The 24,607-nt window shown below is 42.3% G+C and overlaps 1 protein-coding gene across 1 annotated transcript in view; it reads left to right on the top strand.

The window, feature by feature from the left end:
* The window catches only part of efnb1 (ephrin-B1), a 287,394-nt gene that overhangs the window by 189,130 nt on the left and 73,657 nt on the right, over positions 1–24,607 (top strand). The window lies entirely within an intron of this gene.

Raw genomic sequence — 24,607 nt, 5'->3', positions numbered from 1 at the left:
AGGACTAAAAGGCAGGTCCTACAATTTGACATTTCATAATATCATACAGTACCACTGCTAAAACAGAGGATTTTGTGGAAAATAGCATTTAGCTACTGTTAGAACAACATTAGCTGGAAAAGCAAAAAACTGACATGTCTTTGGTGACCCAAATATTTTAAATGGCATTGACAGTGTTATATCCACTTCAATGCCTCAGCCTGTTTCCAAAAACCTTGGATTTTTTTTATTGATTCCCAGTTTAAATTTGAAAAGCAAATTACAGCCATGTTCAAGTGAAGCTTTTTCCAGCTTTGCATGCTGAGTAAAGCAAAGAAATACCTCCCTAAATGAGAACTTGGAAAAAGACAGTACACGCTTTTATAGCTTTTAGATTGGACTATTGTAACTCACTTTACTATGACCTCAACCAGTCTTCTCTCCAGCGCCTGCAGCGGGTGCAGAACGCTACAGCCTGCTGACAGTCTGCTGATAGGCACCAAAAAGTGGGAGCACATTACCCCTGTCCTGGCGGCTCTCCACTGGCTCCCAGTGACTTTTAGAATACAGTTTGAAATTCTGCTGCTCACTTTTAAATATCTACATGGGTTGGCCCCCTGTGCAGACCCACACCCCGAGCAGAGCCTTGAGGTCCGCTGACCAGCTCCTGCTCTCGGTTCCACACTCTCGGCTCCAGTCTAGAGGAGACGGGGCTTTTTCTGTGGCTGCGCATAAACTTTGGAATGGAATTTTTTGGACACGCACTCATTTTTATTATTGTCTTAGCCGTTATGCTAATGTACTTTTGTAATTTTATCTTGCTTATGTCTTGTTGTTATCCTTTTAAATTAGTCTTTTCAGCACTTCGGTCAACAGTAGTTGTTTTTAAATGTGCTATAGAAATAAAGATTTAATTGGTTGATTGATTGATTGGTGTTAGCATAACATTAGCAAGTAGCTTAGCTTCATAGTTTGTCTTTTAGCTGCTTCTTTCGTCTGTGTTTGCCTTGATACCTAAACCCCACCATAATTTGTCCACATTGTTTTCATCGCTGTTCTGTTGCCCCCTAATAATATGTATTTGTGTGTTGCAATGGAAATGCTAAACGGGAAAAACTATGCCATGTCACGTAAAACTGTGCTGGGTTGAAGCAAACATGGAAAACGACACTGCAGCATCACACTGAGGCAACTGTGGCATCATATACAGATTACCACTAGAGAGTATTGCATGTATAAAAAATACAGTTCGGGTACAAATAAGATTCTCCTTTCTCCTTATTTACGAATAATTAGGCAAACATGAAAGTACTGTACAGGTGCATCCGGAGCAACTAAACAAGAGAAAACTGTGAAAACAATACAAGTAACTTACTCGAATGTAAAGTACAAAGCTACATCGTAAAAGTCTTGAACACAAACCTGATGTTGAAACATTGTGGCAGATTGACTTTTATCATTTATTACGTAGTATAAATAAGCATCGGCTGACTTGACTGACAGCCTCAAGAAACTCATGTATAGGTTCAGTAACAAAAGCTAACCCTGACCCTATTACTTACAATTTCCTTCTGAAAGTTGCTTGAGCTTTGTGGTAAATCGTAAACAGACCATTACTATGACCTCTCATGTTACCAATGAAGTAACAATGCTCCTGAGTGCAGTTTTTGGCCGCCCTCTCCACCTGTGCCCATGTCAGTGTGTTATTCTCATATTGGTATGCAGAGGCAGGCGGAGGAGCGGACAGAGCGGGACGTGTTGAGAGTCGGGACGTTTGGCGCGCGGACAGCAGATTCCATTTCCATGCCAATCTGCCTTGTCTGCCTCAGAATCAGACTTGACCTTCACAGACGGACGGCTCGAGGCCCGGGACCCCCGAGAGACGAGTTCTGCCTAAAACTACATATGCACAACGAAGCACTGAGGACCGCCCCTACCTCCCAGCACTGAAGTTTCTTCTTTGGAACAATGGACTTACCAGGCTCTCCTTTGCCACGTCCAGAAATAAATTGCTAAAATGATGCAAGACTTTTTTTTTCTGGATTCACCACAGCAAATGATGTTCTGGGTATGTGTGTGCACTGATTTCCATATCCATTTGGCAGAGAGATTTTGACCAGATGACCAAAACAATTAATATTTTTTTCAATGAAACAAACAACATGCAATGCAATGACTCTTCACTGTGGCACATTTGGTGACAACACGCACATTCAGTACATAAGTGTAGTCGTATGCAGAATATAAATCACATTTTGTATTGGTAGAAAGGATCTCTTTAACGCAAAACAGCCTTCAATCTTTCAGTTAATTACAATAATGCAGATCAGGTTGGAGAATGGCAGAGTGGTTAGAAGTCTCTTCCCCCACAAGAAGATCCTATGGCTCACTGCCAAGACCATGTGGGGTCTTCCTATGAAGTTTGCCTTTTCTTCTTGTGTTTTGTAGGATTGTTCTGGGCCTTTGTGGTTCTCCCTTCGAACTAAACATGCACAGTATGTTAATCCAGCGAGCTACTCCTGACCAAGATAATGGGCCAAGATCTGAAAAGAGCACCCATATGTTGCAAAGCAATCGTTTGAAGGATCTATGCTTTATTCAGGCTTTTACAACTACTTCACGCACCTTGTCCTTATATTTTGTAGTATAACTTATAATAATGTATCTGTCAAGAAAATACCCCTAGTTATACAAATGTAGTGTAGTTATGCAAAACGCCAGCAGAGGGCACGCCTCTTTCTCTTTAGCTTCAATGACCTGACCAGCCAAGCACAAATGAAACTTTGGAAATCGCTTGGCCGACACCTTCATCTAAACGAGGAAAGAGGAATTTGCAAAAGCAGATATCTCCGTTTTGAACTCGACAGATGCCACTTTTGAAACTAAATTTGTGTAAATTTGAGAACAAGTGACTTGATATTTTTAAGTCACAGAAACAAATCTGGTGATGAAAAACACGGCTATGTAAAGAGAAATTTACAAGCATGCGTCGAGTTTTTTCATTGGCACTTAGTACACAGTATTTGTTTTTGCAAAATGACACACAGACACGCTTCATGGAGGCCTCCGTATGACCTATATCGGAGCGTGGGCTGGCGTTTTGGATGCAGAAGAGAGAGATGGACTGTATAATTTTACTAAAAGTTAATGGAAGTAAGATTGTGACATGATTAAAACTGCAAAGATGTCTATTTTGCCTAATGTAAACCCTTTAATATAAGGTAAGTTGGAATGTAAGTAACTTTCAAAAACATATTACAATACATATTGTAGTTTTTTTGCATTTGTGTCTGAAGCAATTATTTCTCCTATACTCGACATACCACTTACAGCGGCCTCTCTGCCTTCAACTCCCTGGTGTCCCCACATCTATATTTGCTCTCATACTCATTCTGAAGCCATAAGAAGCCACTCACACAAACCATTGGAAAGCTGCACCGTCTCTGCCTTGATTTACTGTAAAGGAGTGATACAAAGAGTTGAAACGGCCCCAGCTCGTCTTGAGAGAGCCAGCCCTCAGCGCAGATGGCTCTGTTTTTCATCGCGCCTCTCAGGAGATCTCATTTTCTCTGCTCTCATCCCCGTCTCCACTGTTCAGTTTGTTTCCATAAAACACCAAAAAACACAGAATCCAGTTCAACAAAACAAACAACAAACAGAACAAATCGCCCTCCAGAGGTCCATATATCTCTTTAAGAAATCTTCACCTGCTTTAGTAATGATTGAGGCTGGTCCTGGTGGTGAGACTGGGAGGGAAAAAAAGACCAGTTTTGTAGGTCCTGGACTTATTCTTGGACTTGGACAACAACGCCAGGGCGTCTGCCAAGAGCACAACTGCTCTATTTTACATCCTTATTGCTTTCCTTTATTGTTATTATCCGTCTAACCAAGCCAGTACATTCAATGTGCATCAAATATGTGCACAGATTTGTAGTAGTAAGATGGACTCAACTCTAGAGCAGCTTTCATGTATAGGTACAACTCAAAGTGGGATAGTGTGGAAAAACTACAACAGAGGAAAGACTATACCACTAATATTAAGCTAAACATTTAAAGAAACAATTACATATAAATGATGGGACTCAATTATGGGATTTCAGAGACTCACACTGGGTTTGGAGGTCACATTAGGGGACCATTAGGGGACTTATGAGCCAAGTCTATTCTTTGATGTACCAGAATCCAGATTACACAAAAGGGTGGTAGAATCATTATCAGAGGCTGTTGCTAGAAACTGTTTTGAAAGTGTTTGATAATTAACCCAATGATCACTAGTTCAGCCTTCTCTTTAAAAATCTCCACGCGCTTTTGGAATAATTGAGGCTGGCCCTGGTCATGAGACTGGGCAACAAAACAGTTTTATAGGTCCTGGACTTGCTCTTGGACTTGGACAATGAGGCCTCCACGTCTGCCAAGAGCACAACTGTTCTATTTTACATTCTTATTGCTTCCTACAGTTTGTTGTCATCATCCCTCTAACCAAGCCAGGACACTCGATGTGTATCAAATATGTACAGATTTGTTAGATTTCCGTCTGACATAAGCTTTTCTATTTTCTAGCACAGCTGTTCAAGAAGTCCCGAGTGTTGCGGCTCCCTTACAGAACAGAACATACAAACCAAGCATACACAGGGTGAAGGGCCCTAGATCGGTGGGTAGTGCTGCAAAACCTTTGACTAGCAGAGGTTTAAATTGCGCCCCACAGCTTTATTTCTGCTCAAAACCTTCATGCCAGCTCTGTCTCACAGTAAAAGGTTAGCTGTTTGGTTAGAATTGTGTGGAATTATTACATTTCAAATAAAAAGGACTATCTCTGATGATGTGTCCCGATTCAGAAAAAAGGCAGAGGGCCACCAAAAATTGGTCTGAGGGCCGCATTTGGCCCCCGGGCCGCACTTTGGACACCCCTGCTCTAAAGCAACCACCTGAGACTGACCAAGTGATTCCTACTTTTACTAATTATATTTTCTTGCAGTTTTGGCCAATCGTCCAGAGAGTTCAGATATGTTGTTTAGTTTGAATACATTTCCCAGGTATTGCTTTCTCAATAAAAAAGGACCTTTATATCGAGGAGGTGTTTCATTTCTTGTTTGTTTCCCGTACCCCCTGTCACTGTCATGTAACATTTCAATATTGAGTTCTCGGTAAAAATGATGAAGTCCCAGCTGGGTCTCAGAAACCCATTAGGTGCAGGAATAACGCAGGGAGAACAACAAAGCTCAAAATAATGTTTATTTTTTTGTACCAAAGACCATATTTATTTATTAGTTTCATAGACCACATGCAAAGAATCCTCAGTAATATTCACATGCAAACAATCTTTTATCAGTTGAACATGTTCAAAGTCTTCTTTATTCTTTCATCTGAGGAAAGTTGCAGCTGGAAGTCGATCAGGTTTAAACGCTTTATCAATGGCAAATCAGTGCAGAAACATTGCCCATAAACCAAGTCAAAACATCTGCAAACTTCCATTGAATTCTGTCCTCTCTCCCACCTCAATATTAAACCGTAGGCTCAGAATGACATGAAGCCAGGTGAACATAACCTATAGTTGTGAGACTGGACTTGGTAGCCGCAGGATGGCTCAGTTGGAAGAGATGTTCCCAATGGCCGCTTGTCAAAGAGATCCACGATGATGACGCTTGGTGTCGCCATTGTTCAGCCATTGCTGCTCATATAGCCGCTAGCCCCCCATTAGAAAGCATTGCACTTTAGACACGTTCAAAACAACTTCAGAGCCTGGTTTCTAATTTTTCTAAACTTTCTACAGCTAGATAATGCTCCTGTGATAGTTACAATTAAAGAAACCAGGCTGGTTTTCGTAACGTACATTTTTAGAAATCTCGTAAACTAATTAGGGCCGGACTTTGATTGACAGGCCGTTAGCATTAGAGCTAATGGCGTGGGTGCGGCTACGACCAAACTATACGTCATGCGAGGGCAGAGTGAAGATCCCGCCCTTTTTAGGAACATGCTCCGTCAGAGCTGGGTAGGAGGAGTCTGGAAATCCGCCATGGTTTCCCCCTCGAACTTGTGTTGGAGTGAGGAGACGGAGTCTATTAATATTATGTCTATGGATGTTCCCCATGTTTTGATCCTCGCCATTAACACAGTAAACTGTCGTCATGCCCTTGAGTCCTTGTCGGACTCTGTTAGTGAGAATTGTTGGTGGTCGGAGCAGCTCTAGGCACAAGGAAATTAGCAGCACGCATATTTTTCACTCCCGCGGGAGGTGTTCCAGGCATGTCCTAGTGGGACAAGGCCTCGTGGAAGACCCAGGACACGGTGGTGGGACTATGTCTCTGAGCTGGCCTGGTGTCGCCTCGGGGTCCCCCCAGAACAACTGGAGGAGGTGTGTGTGGATCGGGAAGTCTGGGCATCTCTGCTGAGACTGCTGCCCCCGCGACCCGGCCCCGGATAAAGCGGAAGAAAATGGATGGATGGATGGATGGCATATTTTTCAGTCAATCTCAGGGCAGTTATGTCTACAAAAGTCATTTAAAGACACTAGGATTGGTTTATGGGGCATGGTGGCTGATGTAAAGCACTTGGGGGAAAATGCATATGAATCTCAGTTATTATTATTGATAGCAAGATCTTAATCCTCTCTTCTTCTCTTTCCATTCACTTGATGCCAAATGACGTCCCCCTCATCCCCCGTTGCTCTAAACTGCCCCTTGACCCAGGTAGCGCTGCCTCCGTCCTGTCTGCCCCGGCCGGACCCCCTGTGTTTAAAGCCAGACTGAAATAGCCCTTTACAAGTGGCCTAATGAAAGTGACTGGGCCCTCTGCTTAATTGAGCCCCTTTAATGAGCGTCAAACTGCGGCGGTCATTAGAGCGGGGGGTTGATACGGGTCAGCGCTGGGGTGACGCACACCGAGTGACAAAGACAAAAACAGGTAATCAAAAGCAGTTAGACGGCCTGTTTTTCCAAGCCTTGTTCTGGCTCCACTTTGAGTCTTTGTGTGCAAACTATGGGAACTTGCACGAATTTGTTAATGCGTGTAGCCCCGGGGCAGCATCTGTCCCGCTAACAGTCCTTGACATAATGCAGAAACACTCAGCATATGGATGGAAATTCCTTCATATCTGCTCCCTTCGACTTCAGATCCGCCGTCCTTCATCAGCCCTGTTCTGTGTGCCATAGCGGCAGCTGGCCTCCTCTCACAAACAAATCTAATAAACAAAGCAGAGAAAATAGAAAACTGATCTTTTTTTTTTGCCTGAGCATGTGGGCTGTCTGTCAAACCTCATCTCTCTGTTACGGTTAAGGATCCGGGGCACAAATGACCACTATCATTGAGTCTGTCACAGCGTAGGGAGGAGATTCATGTATTCCAGATGATGGTGAACACCTTCTCAGAGGCGTGCCTTTACTTCTGATGGCTTCATTTCAGAGCAAACAAACACAATGCCCTTGCTCTGTATTTTTGCATCACACAAACACCCTCAAGGGTACCATAGTTACATGTGTGGGCGCGTGCACACACCTAAAGCTGCTGTTATTGGATTGAAATGGAGCTGCCGCACATTTCCTCCGAGTATTGATTTAATCAACTGCGTATCATGTTGAGACCCGTATCATCTGATGCAACACACACCAGCAGCAGCAAAAAGAAGCGATCCATCACTATTTATCCGGACAGGCCTTGTAGTCTAAACACGGAACCATTACGCATGGTTTAACATGGACACTCTGACCTCTGGGAGGTGATAAGGTCAATGACATCATTAGACAGGAGTCAGTCTGTGCGCCAGAGCAGAACTAATGGCTATCAGAGCTCAATCACAGCTAATAACGCCTGAGATTTGTTCCCATACTCACATTATACACTTCTAATAATAATAATATCCCACACAGTCACACAAGTCTGCTCCTCGTTTGGTGTGGTGCTGCAGTGGCTCTGCAGATCCCTTTATCCTAAGGCTGTGTTAGTCTATTCAAAGGTAGCTAAGCTTACAAAATAGCCAGAGGGGTGATTTCCCACACGCAGATAAAACCCGACTCTAAAATCACTTTCAAAGCAGGCTTTCGTCTTAAGACGCTTTGAAGCCCAGGAGAAGAGCTGGAAAAGAGCCACATGGGAACACGGATCCTCCAGAGTCCGACAGAAATACTCCGATCACAACCCAGGGCTGAGCGCAGGGGCTGGGCTAATGTGGCACTTGTCCCCCTCTGAAGAATAATGTACTTTCACATGTTGATCCACGAGATACACACTGTGTTAAAGAGATGTTGGAGGGAGCAGGTTTTTGACATTCAAGAGGCAGAGCAGGGCAGGTGGTAATGCTTAAAACCCAGGTCTTGGCCACCTAGAAACACTTATCATTTCGCCAAATTAGCCTTGAGCAGGTAAGTGCCTGAAGCCATACCTTTCCCTGGTAGAGTTGTACACCAGAGTCCTAAATACTGCATTAGTTCTAGTAATTGACTTGTGCTTTCAGAGTGCAGGCTGGTCGCCAAAGTCAGAGTGAGGGCAAGAAACTGTGAAACTTCAGGTTAGGAGCAATAGCAGTTCTAACAGGAAGCCTAATCTTTGTCATCAGAGCATGGGCATTTTTCATACCTTACTGTTGTTGAATTTTTTATTCCACAAAACAATGGCTTATGCAAAAAGAAAATTGGATTAGTAATTAATTGCAAACAGATTTGAAAGGTCCACCTATTAATTATATATTATATTATTTAGTTGAGTAAGTACTTTGTTACTGAAAAGGTTCACATAAAGGGTTTTTATGTGCATCGATCCATATGTTCCATTCCTTGAGAGGAATTTACCCAAATTTACCATGTTGCTCTTAAATGTAATCAACAACTGAACTATAAAGAAACTTTGCGAGTGATAGAAATGCAATTTTGGTCTAATGTTAAAGTTAAATGTTTCAAATTATGTTTTAAGTCACATTCCCATAGACTGAGCTTGATTTGCAGATCCTTATCCATTTTTACACTGTTAAAGCTCTAATCCATTTAGCTGAAATGTTCTGAAAATCTTTGTCGAACTAATGTACAAATCACATGGACCCAGGGGAAAAGCTATGATAAATAAGTTGTAGTTAATAAATGTGTCTATTGCTTTCAAACCTTACGTGGCCCTCTTTGGTCTCTCTGGCAGTTGTAGTCTGGTCTGGCTCTTGACCTGGTCCAGCCGTGGGATTGTGAAGGCCCCCCACGCACTCCTTCGGCCCGGGACCTTCACATCTTTGTCAGCAGCGTCAGTGGAGCGTGAAGCAGACAGCGCCAGGAATGTCTGTCTGTCCGGAGCGCTATCGACTTAGCGCTCAAATGGACCTGTGCATGCTAACACACACACATGCACGCACACACACACGCACACACACACACGGGAGCAGTGGCGGTGGTAACCCGACCTACGGCGACACCGGAGCTGCCTCGCTGTGCGGCTAACTGCCTTATCTGCCTGTGGCCGCGCTCCTCTTTCCTCTCAACATTCTTTCAGGTATTTGGCCGAGACCTTTCCTTATTGTGTGCCCTTTTCAAAGAGCTGCTTTATGCCCACAGCCCTCCTCTCCTGCGTCGGGCTGCAATCTCCCCAATGCCACTCTCTTTTCTCCGTCTATCGCCCGCCTACGCAAAACTGGAGAACATGGACAGACACACCTGTTCACTTTGTTCATGATAAAGTTTGATTTGGACCTTTTTTGAGGGGGGAGGCAAAATCCGATTGATATGACTCCCCAAATATGTCACAATTACTACATTTGCTTCGCTTTTCTCTTGGTGTTGATGCTTTTGGCTGATACCTAAATTGCATTAGTTCAGAAGCAGCCTATCTTCCAACATTTATGACTAAATAGGTGAACACTTTAGAATTTAGACGTCATCTATCATTGTTTGTCCTTAGGTGTGGGCTGACTGACTAATAAGCTAAAATGACCAGTAATTTGTCTGTGAAATGAACCAGACCCTTCCAGTCAAAATACCAAATAATCATTGTTACGTGACCTTTTTTTTTTCCTTCCCACGCGTCGCTCCATTCAAACACTGTGTTAAATTATGCTGCATTGATTCAGATTGTAAGCTTATGTCCTATATGTCATGTAGACAATGTGTTTATGTTAAATGGAAAGGCATTTGCCTAATCAGATCAAATCAAATCAATATTTTAAGAAGCCATTCTGCTATCTAAACCCACGATACTGTGTGGTATGAAAGATGCTTTGTTGAGTATGCACTACTCATTGAATGGCTGGAACAATTTGATTATGAAAATACATTAAAAATAATCTTAGTTCATCGATAGGTAACTTGTATATCCATACCATCCAGGATAGTATGACAAGAATAGGCACGGAAGGGTTGTGTTTGTTTTACATTACATTAAAGGTGCATTGTGCAACTTTTTATGTGGAAAAAAAAGTAGCTATTTGTGCGTATTTGACCTTATATTGGCCCGGCGGGGGTGGGAGTGGTCAGCATGGCACATTTATTTTACATCACAGTGGTCTTTAGGATGCTCAATTGCTTAGAAGGTTTTCACTGCTGACGGACCGGACCCTCTCACAAGAAAACCCACAAAACAATTGATCCTGGAGCGTTGTAGAGGCCACCATGATTGAAAGTAAATGGTCTCATGGTAAATGGTCTCAACTTACAGTATATAGCGCTTTTCCACCTACATTAGGCACTCAAAGCGCTTTACAGCAAGGATCCACTCACCCATTCATACTCTCATTCATACACAAATAGCTAGGGGTTTTTTTCCGCATAAAAAGTTGCATAATGCACCTTTAAGTTATCTTTTTACATTAATTAGGGTGTACTGATTATCCACAGTTGTCCCCCTATTCAGTGCTGTTGGGGCAACTAGTAAGAGACACATCTAAGCTCACAGTTAACCAAGAGTTTATACTGTGAAACAAAAGTCTCTCAAGCTGTCATCTGTACTGCACTGATTCAGCATTAAGGACATTTTGCTCTTAGCAGTAGGCTCAACTTACACAATACCCCTTCCTACATAGAACAGTGGGATATTCTGCTGTAGAGATCAGTCACTGGCGAAATATCTTTATGTGAGAGGAGAAACTTCCTCAATGCTAAACAAGCCTGTACAGATGGCGGCTTGAGAATATTTGTCATAAAACATTTCATAGCAATTATAGATGATTTATTATTCAGCTGCCAGTCTTTCATTGGATGCTTTTCTTTGTATAAAAAGCAAAACAATCAGCCGTATCTGACCAGTCGCTTCTTCCACTGCTTGTATCCGTGCACCATCTATCCACCACCAACCCTGTAATTTCTCCCCGCACAGTATTTCCCAGCAGATAGCCGCCATCTGGGCTACTGCTGCTGCATCCCAGAGGTGTTTATACCGAGCGGGGAGGGGGTGGATGCGCACTTCCTGGTCTGTGGCAATATCTCAGAAGTGTATTGAGGTTACATTGAAGGGGACCTGTGTGATCGCTCACAGCTAATGGCACAAGATCGGCCGCCTTTGAAGAGGCAGGTGGAGGGTTTCCCGGAAACATACGGAGGAGGAGCGCAATCACCGTGCATCTGTCGAGCACCATCCAGGCGGCCATGTTTGAAAACCCCGCTGACACTGTATAGACCGGCTTTGGGACTCCTTCCGATCACTCCACCGAGCAATTGAACCCCGCTATCTGCACACACGGGTGTTCCCAAGGTGATCTATATATCTCCCCCGCCCTTGAGCAATCAACACAATGCCGTTTTGGAGAGGTTTTTTCGAACTAATCAGGTCTGACAAGTGGAACAAAACAATTTAATACAGGGTTGATTTCACATCTGAGCAGGCCGTGATTTACATAAGCTCGTTCACAGTGTGCTCAGCGAACTGCAGCAGGAGCCAAGGGAGAGTAGGATCCAAATATGCCTGCCCTCAATGTAGCTGACCGAAACGAGGAGACGAAAACAAACAACTATACACAAACGCATAATAGAGAGAGCATATAGGAACATGCTCAAGTTTGCATTTTCTCCAGAGGTGTGGATACCAAAGCTGTACCAGTCGACTGTGACAAGAGGTGCCCTCACACACGAGCAATTAAGTTGAAATGTCCATGCTGTAGTTGTGTTGTGTCAACAAAAGTCAGTCGCATATGAGTAGGAAACAAAGAAAGCTGTTGACCTGAATTGTGTTAGCACCTGTTGATTCATTTAGCCATGTCCAGCCACAACAATGTATCGAAACAAATTTTCAAGAGGCCCATGTTTAAAGCAAACAAAAGACTTGTGACTTGTGGTAGGAATGTTTAATTTAGTTTAGTTTAGTTTTATTTGAGCAATTCCAAGTTCCAAGTTGTTAGAAAAGAAAAAGAAACACAATAGTGCCCAAAAGGGAGTAGGCTGAAGCAAACAATGCTTATTTATGCCTACCCCTTTCAACGTATTTACAACTTTACAACTGCCGCTCTTTTACATTCCGGTTTGTTCTTTGATACCAGCTCATTATGGTACAATTAAGATATACATAACCATATTCAACACATAGTTTAGGATGTAGGTACGTAACCATAATCAAACACAGGAAATAAGTTTGCATAGTCTTTTGATGTATAGAATCAGGTTTAGAATACTGTCTTACATTGTACTGTGTATTCTTAAATATCGAATGGTGACCGGTCACTGCTGCCATCTGCTACTGCCCCACATAGCACCATCATTGCCATCTTTATGTATGCCTGTACATGGACAGTACGTGCATATATAAACATGTAGTTTCCTTCTTATGTGTCTTAAATGTTTTGTCATCTGCGAGTACATTTCAATGTGTCCTGGTCTATGCGTTAAAAGAAGCAAAATTTGGTAAGCTGATGCCAAAAGGGGGGGCGCCCTTCGAGCACCAGCCCACCTCCTGCTCAACCTATTCTTCTTTGTATATTTCGAGGAGTGCCTTTGGGCGTCCTGGTCTGTGCATTAAAAGAGCAAGATTTTTGGCGACCTGGTACCAGGGTGGTGTCCCACTCAAGCACCGGTTACCCCTTGCTTGCCCTAGTATTTTGCTGTATATATTTGATACATTTATTTGAGTAGGACTAATAAAACTGTTTCTTTGAACCCTGGAGGAAAAACATTCTCTTCAAAAGACATGATCACATGAATCCAGTGCCTCATCCTAGAATCCCATGAGAAATTTGTGTTGACTTAATTATTTCATGTTTATTTTGCTAATTAGAGACTGATTGATGTTTTCTGCTTTGTGCAATTTTGTTTGGTGTGTCCTTTTTACGGCACAATCGTCCTTTCCACGCTACATTTGAAAAGGGATTGCTAATAATTACGGCACTGCACTCAAATCAAAACATGAGTCTGTCGAAATCCCTGACCTGGTGGGAACATTGGGCATCCTTTGGTGGAGCAATCTTTTATATTTGCTGTATTGTAGCTTTCAAGGAGCTTTCGTCCTGTTTCAACCATATTTTTGCCACATGGCCACATTGTCACATGTCCACACTACTTTCTCACTGTAGTGGCGCAGTTGGTACACATAGTTATGCTACAATGGTTCTAAGCTCCTTTGTAAATAAATTATTCATATTCACAAAGGAAAGATATGCATTTTTCATCAGTTTTAACCTGTTTCCTGCCAGTTTAGGGTTAGAGCTCGGGTTAGCAATTATGCATATTCAAATCTCAAAGCCAACTGACTGGAGGGCTTACTGCCTATATGTGCCAGTGTGAGACAATATTTGAAAGCCAAGACCTTCTAGTTTTTTGCTGCCCCCAATATCATAACTCTAACCCCTGACCCTAAGCATAACCCTGGCTCTAAATCCCTGATTGGGGGGATGGTAAGTAACAGGTTAAACCTTGTTATAATGTTGTTGCATCGACAGTAACATACCTAGAGTCGTTTTTGTTTCACTGACGTCGTTTTGAGTAATTATGTTCACTTTGGTTGTTTCTTCTTCTACTGCTGCAGCGTGCCAACCAGTTTTTCTTAGATTTTGGTGAACAATAGATCAAATTTATGTGAATTTGTAAAGCCCATTAACCATCACTAGCCAGCTTGTTGCTCAAACTGCGTTTATCACTGCACCATTGATTTGTTAGCATGTCGTCAGTAAAAAAAACGAAAAAAAAAACATCTCATTTTTATCAAATGCAGTTCTCTACAAACACTAACTTGATTTTAAAATGTGAAATATCAATGCTGAGATGCACAAAATCAAAGATTAAAGCTACAATTATGCAATAGGTCTGCTTGGCTTGTGCTTGGTGTATAAAGCTTGTGCTAAACCACCAAAGCAAAAACAAGAAGCAATCTTGGGAAGATTTCAACTTCTTGAAAGTCGGGGCACGAGTTAAGGGCAATGTCATAAAAAAAAAATCTGACTCACCGCCACTAGCCTGCCTCAAAAGGGCTGTAGCTTCATAAGAGCGTTTACCCAACCCTTTGCCACAAGTCAAATGTTAGCTCAATGTTGTTGCGGCGAATAGAAATATGAATATGGATCTGAACTGATCTAATGCAGGTGGGTGAACTCTGGGCCTATTTGCGTCAATGCTAAATGCTACAGGGCGACCCGGCTCTGGCATATTAGCCGGTAGAGATGGATGCCACATGTGCGTCTCGACCAAAAGCCACCATATTTCCGCGTTCATATATGCACGCGCACAGTCGGCATGTCGTGTGGTGAGCGCAGGGAGGAAGCAGTGGCGCGTCCCTTCGCTGACTTAATGTGTTTTAACAGTTTGGCTCCAGGACTATGAGGGTTGGTCAGAGCCAGGAAAGGGCCAAAACTGGGCTTGATCGTGTGTGACGGCAAAGAAAAACCCGCGGCTAAAATTGTATGTGTGTGTGTAGTGTCCTCGCGTCCCTCCGCTCTGTCCCCTCCGCTCTCATTTTCTCTCTTTCACTCGACCCAAATACGAGAGTGTGCGCATGACGTGAGTGTGAGGTGTTTGGCGGGTGGACTGTTCCCTTACTGCACCGAGCAGAATATCGGTTATTAAAGGAAAATCATTATTACAATCTATTTTATTGTTTCCAGAGGCCGGAGGGAAGTTTTAACGCCACCAAAGAAATGGTTGCATGTGAATGTCACAAAATATACAATACTGGCACTGTCTCACCGGTAAAGACTTCCAGTGCTTTAAAGGTCCCCTAATTTATGAGTGAGTGCTCCATGGAGTTAATTTGCAAAGCCTTGAGCAATAAATCGTAAGTCCTTTTTTTCTTTATTGACCTTATGTCCTTGGTGTATGACCTTATATTACAATGGAAAGGACATCACCTCATAGTTGAAGTGATCAAATTCAACAAGGAAACTGAACAAAAGCACACCTCACCTGGAATTGCTGCTAAGATACTGCCCAAACCTCCTGTGCGGTTCAACAAAGATAAAATCACCCTTAATATCTTGAAGGCAAGTCATCAAACCAACGTGAATCATCTTCCTTCAGTGCCTTCTTGTGATAGCAGTAGTCATCTTTGACCCTATCTTTTAATGGCACAGAATGGACCCAAAGTGACCCAACGGCCCATGGAGTTACCCCACTGCTATGGTGCGGTTAAAGAGTGAGGCCGAGGAGCCAGATTTAAAGGAAATGAAGAAAATCGACATGTTTAATTTTGTGTAACTATACTTGGATCATGTAACGACTCATGTAACCACATTTAAATAGGGAAAACGTGGAAGAGCTTGGTCGCTTCTAACTTCACCCCAGTTTGGCCCCATAGCGGAGGAGAGGCTAAATGCTAACAACATCTTTGGTCTTTTTGCGTGACAGAGTGCACGCGTAAAGACCAGACATGTACGCATTAACTCGTCTAAGATCGGTTAAGAACATATCTCAGTCTGGAAAAACGGTGGGCTAATTCCTTTAAATCCTTTAAAGAGGCGAAATGTTTTCAGTTCAATCAACCTTGCCCAGTTGATGAGTTTGAAAATCCTCTTGATGACTGAGACTGAGACATTCTCCTCCTGGAACCGCCACCTTATCGTGGTGGAGGGGTTTGAGCACCTGAATGATGGGGGCTCTGTTGTCGGGGGCTTCATGGCCCTGGGTCTCCTATGGCAAACAGGTCCTCTGTGACGGGTCAGACAAAGAGCAGTTCAGAAACCCCTTATGAGAGACCAACAGGCCCGGTTAGAATCGTAAGGCCGTCCTTCCGTGGACCCACCACCTTGCTGCAATGGGATTTGGACAGCTCCAACAGCTGCCCCCACTACCCAGCGATGGATGGATGGATGGATGGATGGACTGACACCTTACACAAACATATATAATAAAACATATATAATAACAAAAATAACCCCCTTTGCATACACAGTTTGCCCATTGGGCCAAAGGTTGGCGGTGTTCAATCCCAACTCCCGCTGTCTTTGCTTAAGACACGATTAACCTCACCTTTCCTCCGATGTCGGCGTACTCCTTGATGTTAGCGCTTTGTGTGCCCAGTGGGGATGAGCACAGCATAGACTACACGAGATGATTTACTTTTTAAAGTCGCTCCAAAAGCTGTAGTAGTTTGGCTTATACACATTTTGCCATTTCCTCTCTCCTCATCCTCATGTGTCTCAAAATGCATTGTTCACTCAATTCGACGGCAGCTGCAGCGTCTACAATGCAGTTCAATATAACTTTGGCATCTGGGATTATCCAAAACGGCTCCTGATTGTGTATGACTGTCAGTAAAAACCTCGGGCTCCCTTCCTTCCGCTCTCATTTTCTCTCTTTCAGTCCCCCCCCCCCCCCGTTATACATTGTGTGTGCAAGGCGCGTGTGTGAAGTGCTTCGCTTGTGCTTGCCGAACGCCGCTACAGGGGACAGAGGACCGAGCGACACAAGTGGACTACATCGGACAGAGAGGCACTAAAATGACAATAAGATATTTACAACTCGAGAGCCGAACCGCCCCGCTTCCTGGAACGCTACACATCAATATCCCGGAGACGCCCGGCAGCACAGTGTGGAGGAAATTAGCCTAGCGTGCATTAGCATTGTCACACTTTTTGCACACACACCCAAAAAAAAAAAAAAACGTGGTGGTGACTTGGAGGCAGAAAAGAGGAAGAAATGGAAAGAAACTGCTGCTCTGCTTGAGTAAGTCCCTGGAAGAAAGATTGTCCCCATGCAGCCGCCGTAGCTCTCAGGTGGCCCATAGGACAAAGAGTCACCTTGTCGTCTAAAATCAGGCACACGCGAGCGGAGGTGGTTTATGAGTGCTGATGCTGCTGGCCTAATTACGACCGTGTAGCCAGACAGTTATTGCCAATTTGACGTTCTTTTGTAGGTGGCCACTAGAGGCACAGTAGCAGGAAAACTCATAAAATGCCATGTGGAACAAAAAGGATTTCCCCATTGTGCACAGCAGACAGTGATTTCAAACCTGGGGATTTTCAACTGGAGGGTCGGGACCTGAAAGTAGGTCAGGCAAAAGACCGGAGATGGTCCCACTGTTCAACTAAACTTGTTTTGATTAAACAACAATATGTAAGATTTATTTGAAAAACAACTCTTGTTTTGTACAAAGTAGGTCATTAAAAAACTTGGCTGGTCTTTTGAGAGCCAGAGTTATCATGCAAATTTGACTGCTTTTTATTCTTTTGGTCATTTGAGATTGAATAAAAACATGAATTTGTATTTTATTTCCCATTTATTTACACTCTAGCTTTTCTACTTTTATTGCTTTGAGCACCTCTGGGAGAACTTTGGTCATAAAAATACATTGGATTCGATTGGCAATCCAAAAACCTCTATAACCTTTGACAAGAAAGATAAATCTTTTGTAACAATTGCCAGCTTTCTACCTTGAGTAATGTTTACCATCAGAGATTGGTGGGACTTATAAGTGCGGGTTAAAAACAATATCTTGAAATGAAGGGCTAGTTTTGTGCCCAAAAGACGGAAGGAAATGTACCTTTGGCAACAATTTGGCGTGTCCAATCAAATACATGCAAGTATGTATTACAGTGGCAATTCATGCTAACACTCACAGGGTTTATTGAATTCAGGGAAATATGTTAAGGTTCTTGTCAAATTTGGTAGTTCTCATTTTAGGCTGGTATAACTTTTGCAAGACAATTACAAGGTTCAGAGACTGGTGAGACTAACAGGCACAGAGTAAACCAATCAAATAAGCGTGATGTGTGTGCCTGCAGAAACAGCTAAAGATCATTTCAATATTGATCTATCTTGCTGTTTTATAAGGCATTAGTATTAGCAATTCTTTACTAAAGAATATTACACTACAGACACAACTTTTTTCTCCCTGTTTTCAGGCTATTGCACTCATTTAATGTTTCACAATGGATTTATTTGGGAAATTGTATTTTCAAGGGCCATTTTCTCAAAATGCATTTTTCTCTCTTGGGTGCGACAATATCTCTACGTTAGAAGCAACTAGAGACTTCAACTGTTACAGCCTTGGATTGAACAATATTTTGAAGGATTTTAAAGGGGCGAGATGCAAGTTAGTCATTTCATGCTCACTACTGCCACCTCAGGTCTTGTGTGTAACTGCAGCTTCTATATTAAGCTCGTGCATGACGGCACTTCGGACCCGAATTAACACCTTTTTGAGTGACAGTGCAGGATTGTAGAGGCAGTTGTGGTGAACAGGTTTGGGCTCATTCTACACCTTAGGACAGGGGTGTCCAAACTTTTTTCATGGGGGGCCACATATTGAAGCGTACACGGGGTGAAGGGCCATACATCGGTGGTTAGTGCCATGAAACCTTTGACAAGCAGAGGTTTAAAATGTGCCCCACACCGCAATTTATGCTTAAAACCTTCGTGTCAGCTCTTTCTTAGCCTATTATAGTTTTGTTCTTTTAGTAAGACAGAAGGTTTAGTTTACCTGCTTTAGTTTTGATCACTTCCTGTGATCATCCTCCATGCCAGCCATTTTATTGGTTAGTTAGGTTAGAAACAACTAGGCTAGTTGTTAGGTTAGAATTGTGTCGAATTATTACATTTCAAATAAAAAGGACCATCTCTGATATTTACTGATTCAGAAAAAAAAATTGGTCTGAGGGCCGCATTTGGCCCCCGGGCCGCACTTTGGACACCCCTGCCTTAGGACATTGCTGGAACATGTAGGGGGAGGACAATACTGAATTTTAACATTTTTAAACTCTGTATAGTCCCTTTAAGGTGAAATTTGAATGATGGCAACCAGATAACTCACACTATCTAAGAGGCTATCAAAAGGAGGCACACTTTTTTTTAAATTTAAATCATCTAAAAATACAATGGGACTGATAGTTACGCTTTGAAAAACATGTTTGTGACTAAAATCTTGTGCCACAACTAATAAAAAGAGGCTGCAACTGTCTGACAAATACTTTTTAGTGCATTTAGCTTTGACTTTAGTGCAAAAAAGCTTTCTGTCGCCTGCTCCACTGTTGGACTGATTCTTGTGTTTGTTTGGGGGAATTCTGGGTAAAATTGACTGAAAAAAAAATCTGTCTCTTTTCACAATTGAGATCTGGTTTGAACCGTTCACTTTAAAAAGCTGTTCAAATCACATCACTACAAGATATCACAAATCCCCTCAGAAAAAAGTCTTTGTAATTAATAAAGGTTATAGTATAATAGCAGTGTGAAAAGTAGAATGCAATTTGTGCCTCTGTGATAAAGAGGCGTCCATTGTTCAGTTGTTACTAAGTAATAGTTGTAGTAGCAAGGTTGGTGCTGCTATAGTGCGTTTTACATTAATAGCTGTAGACGAACTAAAGCTGTAACTTTATTTGAATACAGATTCTGAGAACCTTTCCCTCCCCGTTTTTTATTTTCTTTATTAGTCATTCAAAATTAACATCGGCCCTCTCTGACTCAAAGGGCTTAGTGCGTGTTCATATATGTTTGGAAATCATTTCAAAGTTCCTCGCCCCAAGTCCCCCGGGCTCCATCACATCATGTCTGCGTCACATCACGCAAATATGTCATTCAATTATCTCGATTCTTGTGCTAACCGCTAACTGCTGATCCGTTTCTTGTATTGGCAGACAGCTAGCTCACATGCAAGACTGACTTTTTTCCCCCCCTTCTCTTCCACGAGTCTTTGCCACAGTCCAGAGGTGCCGAAATAGCCAACATATGTTTGGAAAATGAATTTGCAGCGAGGGGGTCAAAGGGAGATGCCGAGCTGAAATGCAGACGTGTTTTAATTAAGTCCGGACCACCACCTCACCATTATTATAATTATAAAAGTCTGTGCTCTCCTGCCCTTTGCAGCTTTAGCGCATTCTGAATATTTTACACCAGTGATTCTCAAACTTTTTGTTTTTTAATTCATGCAGTCCTTATATTTGAAGAGTTTAGTGGTGCTAGGCTAGTGCTAGGCTAGAGCATGTCTTTAGTAACTAGTAGCCTGCATTAAAAACCTTTTCAAAATCATGGGGTCGTCCTCCAAACGTTGCCATATCTGATTTGTAGAAAGCTCCTTTGTGAATTCCACATGTAGCAATGCCGGTCGCAGGTAAACAAACTACTATAGATCCGGTAACCGAGCAGATCACTGCACCGCTGCGTAGCTTACAACCAGGAAGCTGATGCTGCTCAAATATAAGTTATTTTAAATGCAAAATGTTTATATTTCAAAAATTATTTAGTTGACACAGACATATATATGGGTAGTCTGGTATTATAAGTGATTTGCCTCAGGTGCACTGTGCTTGGGTCAGACTGTTTTTAATGCAGGCTACTAGTTACCATAGACATGCACTAGCCTAGCACTAGCCTAGCACCACTAAACTCTTCAACTATAAGGACTGCATGAATTAAAAATATATATATACCTCCAAAAATCAAATAAAATATCCCTTTAATTCAGCATTTAGGCTTTTAAGCTCTTACAGGACAAACTGCAAGCTTTATTTATCCCACTGTGAGTTAAACACTGTCAACCTGCTCTGGCACTAGAGAGCGCGGAACTGTGCACATGGCAGAAACGCTATCAAAACACCACCACCTAATGTCGCTGGTGCCCCACTCCGCCACCTGCAGACAATACTATTTTCAAATCTGTATGATCTGTACAGACCGTACAGACAGTACTACAGACTTCTATCGGCACAGACATTTATATGGTTAGTCTGGCGTTATAAGTGATTTGCCTCAGGTGCACTGTAGAGCTGGTCAGACTGTTTTTAATGCAGGCTAGCTGCATTTCTATCGTAAAAATGCGCTAGCTTTGCACTAGCCTAGCGCCACGTAGCTCTTCAAACAGAAGAACTGCATAAATTACAAAAAAAATATCTCCAGAAATTAGCAACACTCTGCTAGGAAATGAGCCAAAAGTCAGAAGTCAGTATGTAAGTGGTAATTTGGTATTTAGTAAGTTTACACCTGATGTTGGCAAATACCAATAATAACTGGCATTACCGACATGACCTTTTGATATTAGCATACTCCCTTTCACAGAAGCTCGTATTTTGGTTGCTTTGAATGCCCTTATTGACACAACCACCTACATCATCCGACCGGAGTGGGGATTGTGGATGAAGCCCCTTCACCCTTTGACACTAACGGTATGAGATTTGAACCGGCCATCACCCGACATCAACCTATGCTTCGTGAGTTGATGTTGGGTGAACGTTTAACCTCCTGCGCCTCAGATGCCCTCAAGTAAAATGACTCATATTGTACTCTAAAATTAAATCTCCAGTTTCTTTCCACCGCCACATGTTGACAGTGATTTATTTGCGTGGTTCTCATTACAAATGTTCAAGCTCTGATCGCTGCATTAGAGGGGCACGCAGACAGATATATGTTGAGTTGGCACAGCGCGCAGTTGTTGGGGTGCTGAAATACACTGTGCTGCAATCCAACACCGCAGCCCGTATTAAAACAGGCCAATTTCAATGGGGTTTGGCAGAAATAGTGCTGCATGGAAAGAAAAGGATACGCACTCTCTATATCATGTATGACTTCCCATTCGAGGGCCGAAATATTATGTGTGTGAGCATTCCTGTTTTGCACGACGGCGCGTATTGTTGGTCTAAATCCAAGAATATAAAATCCAGGATAATATAATTTCCACCAGGGAAATTTAGCGCAAAGCATCGCAGACAAAAGTGACGGCAAGTGAGTAAGTAGTCCAGAAGTATAATAAAATAAATGTAACAAGAAAGTCCCAGTGTTGTCAGTATCAATATTTAATAGCCACACTGTAGCACAAATTCATACACATTTGTCATGCGGCGTAATATTGTCCACTGAAAACAGAGGTAAATCTAGAGGGTTATAGGAACTCCTTTGTGTGTGTTTGGTGCTGCAGGTGGAGAATGTCCCATAAAAGCTGTCAGTGGCATGACTCCCTTAGTTCACTTCGCTTTATTGTCAAGTCTTCTACATGTAAAGCACATACAGAGAATTTAAATGTTGCACTTATTTTCCTCCTCCAAACTCCAAAAGAGGTGCTGTACTGACCTGACGATTAAAAAGCCTCCTGACAATTATTGAAATTGACCAAATTTGAGATTGCAATTTTGATTAACTGCTCAGCCCAATGTATATATATAGTACAGGGCAATATTTAAAAAAAAGATATACAATAGAGAAGCAGAGGGAGGAGAGAGTTCACCTTCCTGGATGAGCTGTGGAGGCTGTAAAATGTGTGCAGTCTTCTACAGGTTGTCTCTCATGTTTTGGTTGGACTGGCACTGTCCAGAACATTGAGTAAATTTGATGTAATTGTACTAATTGCACTTTTACCATCCATCCACTTTCTTCCACTTGTTCGTTGCCGGGTCGTGGGGGCAGATGTTGGAGCTTCCCAAATCACATTGCACCAGCCCCTCATGGCTCCTCCTGCAGGTGGTGGGTCCACAGGAGGACGGCCTCTCGATTCTCGGGCCTGTTGGTCTCTCATAAGGGGCTTCTGAACCGCTCTTAGTCTGACCCGTCACCAAGGACCTGTTTGCCATGGGAGACCCTACCAGGGGCACGAAGACCCCGACAACAGAGCTCCAGGATCATTCGGGCGCTCAAACCCCTCCACCACATTAAGGTGGCTGTTCTGGGACGGGTGTACTTTTACCATAATGGTGCTTTTCACTTCTACTTGAGCAATGTTATATGAAGTATTTGTACTTGTGAAAAGTTACTCATTCCACAGCAAATTAAGCTGTAAGTGGCAAAAGCTTCATGTTGACACATAAAATGTAGTTTGTGTTTCATGCACTTCATTCATAAAACCTTTTTTTTAAATATATTTTTCTGGCATTTACTAGAAATACCAGGATTTTTAGATCATTCCATGTTTTGTTTCTCATAATTGATGTCACGGCTCAATCATAAAATCAGGCTTTGTTCTCAGACAGTTTCTCCATAGTCATAGTACTCAAGTAGCATATTCCCCAGTAATTATTTTTGGTCATTACTTTTTACTAAATATTTGAGCTACTCTACCTACCTCTGAGTAGTAGAATTTTTTTATTTTTATTTTTTAATATCTTTTATTGGGACAGTGCACATTAATCAACATGTGTTTCTTCAACATGTAAATGTGCCGGAGTTAGCCATGTAGGCTAATTTTCATCCGTAGTCCCATGGCAGGTTGATGTCATGACAGGACAAACACAGGCACAAACATACAGCAAAAACACCATCACAGAGACATAAAAAGACAGTGAATGATGAATGATAACATTAAATATGTAAAAAATAGGTAAATTCACAGATAAAAGATCAGAAAGGGACAAAACACAAATATTGTGTTGACTGTATGCAGATTTTCTTTTTGGCGATGCTGTCTTACAGGGTTGCCACGGTGAGTCAGGTAAAGATTTTAAACTGGATGCCCTACTTGTCACGTTCATTCACACAGTACAGTGACATGGATGTGTGGGAATCAAACCGCTTATTGTCAACATACTACTTCTAAGTTAGTAACTGTATTTAGGGAAACACCATTAAACCCTCATAGCCACAACTCAATAATATCCCAAATGTATATAAAAATGCTAACTTGATATGCCCAGACACATGAACCAAGCATTGCATGTTATTTATTGCTTATAACTGACCTTTTATTCAACCAGGAAAGTCCCACTGAGATTCTGAGTATCTTTTTCAGGTCTTGGCCCCCGAGATGACCCTAGTGTACTTTCTGAAGGTAACCTCCAAAAAAGAAAAGCCTTACCTGGTCAGGGAATCAAACCAGGGACCTTCTTGCTTTGAGACATGACTGCTGGCAGCCCTAAAACTGTACAGCTCAATATTTAGGTCCATACATTGCTCATTGAGAAATAGCAGCTGGTCACTACACCATCAGCAAAATGAAAACTGTCTCTACCTTCCTGTCCTATATGTCACACCAGCAGGAAATTGCCCAATAAAACTGTGGCATCTGGGATTTTTCTTTTAGCCGTGAGAAGTGTGAAGCTACACAACGCCAGCCTTGTCTCTGCAGCCCCAGCTAAAGCCTTGGACACTTTATACATTAACTCAGCGATACAAAGGCAGAGCACGTTCAAATGCATTTATTTTCTCTCAATCATCACAAGGGTAGAGCCCTTTTGGTAATTAGTCTGATTAACAGTTTGTCGAGAGTGTCAAATGAGCAAGCGCTGATTCATATTGTGAAGTGAAGGAAAGGAATGCTTTGCTTTAGCATCAAAGACATGCTAATCACTTGTTAATACACGTTAAAAAATATATATAAAAGTAGGTCATTTAGTGTACAA

Source organism: Gobius niger, assembly GCF_951799975.1.
Source record: "Gobius niger genome assembly, chromosome: 5".
Classification (NCBI taxonomy): domain Eukaryota; kingdom Metazoa; phylum Chordata; class Actinopteri; order Gobiiformes; family Gobiidae; genus Gobius; species Gobius niger.
This window is presented reverse-complemented; position numbering and strand designations above follow the sequence as displayed.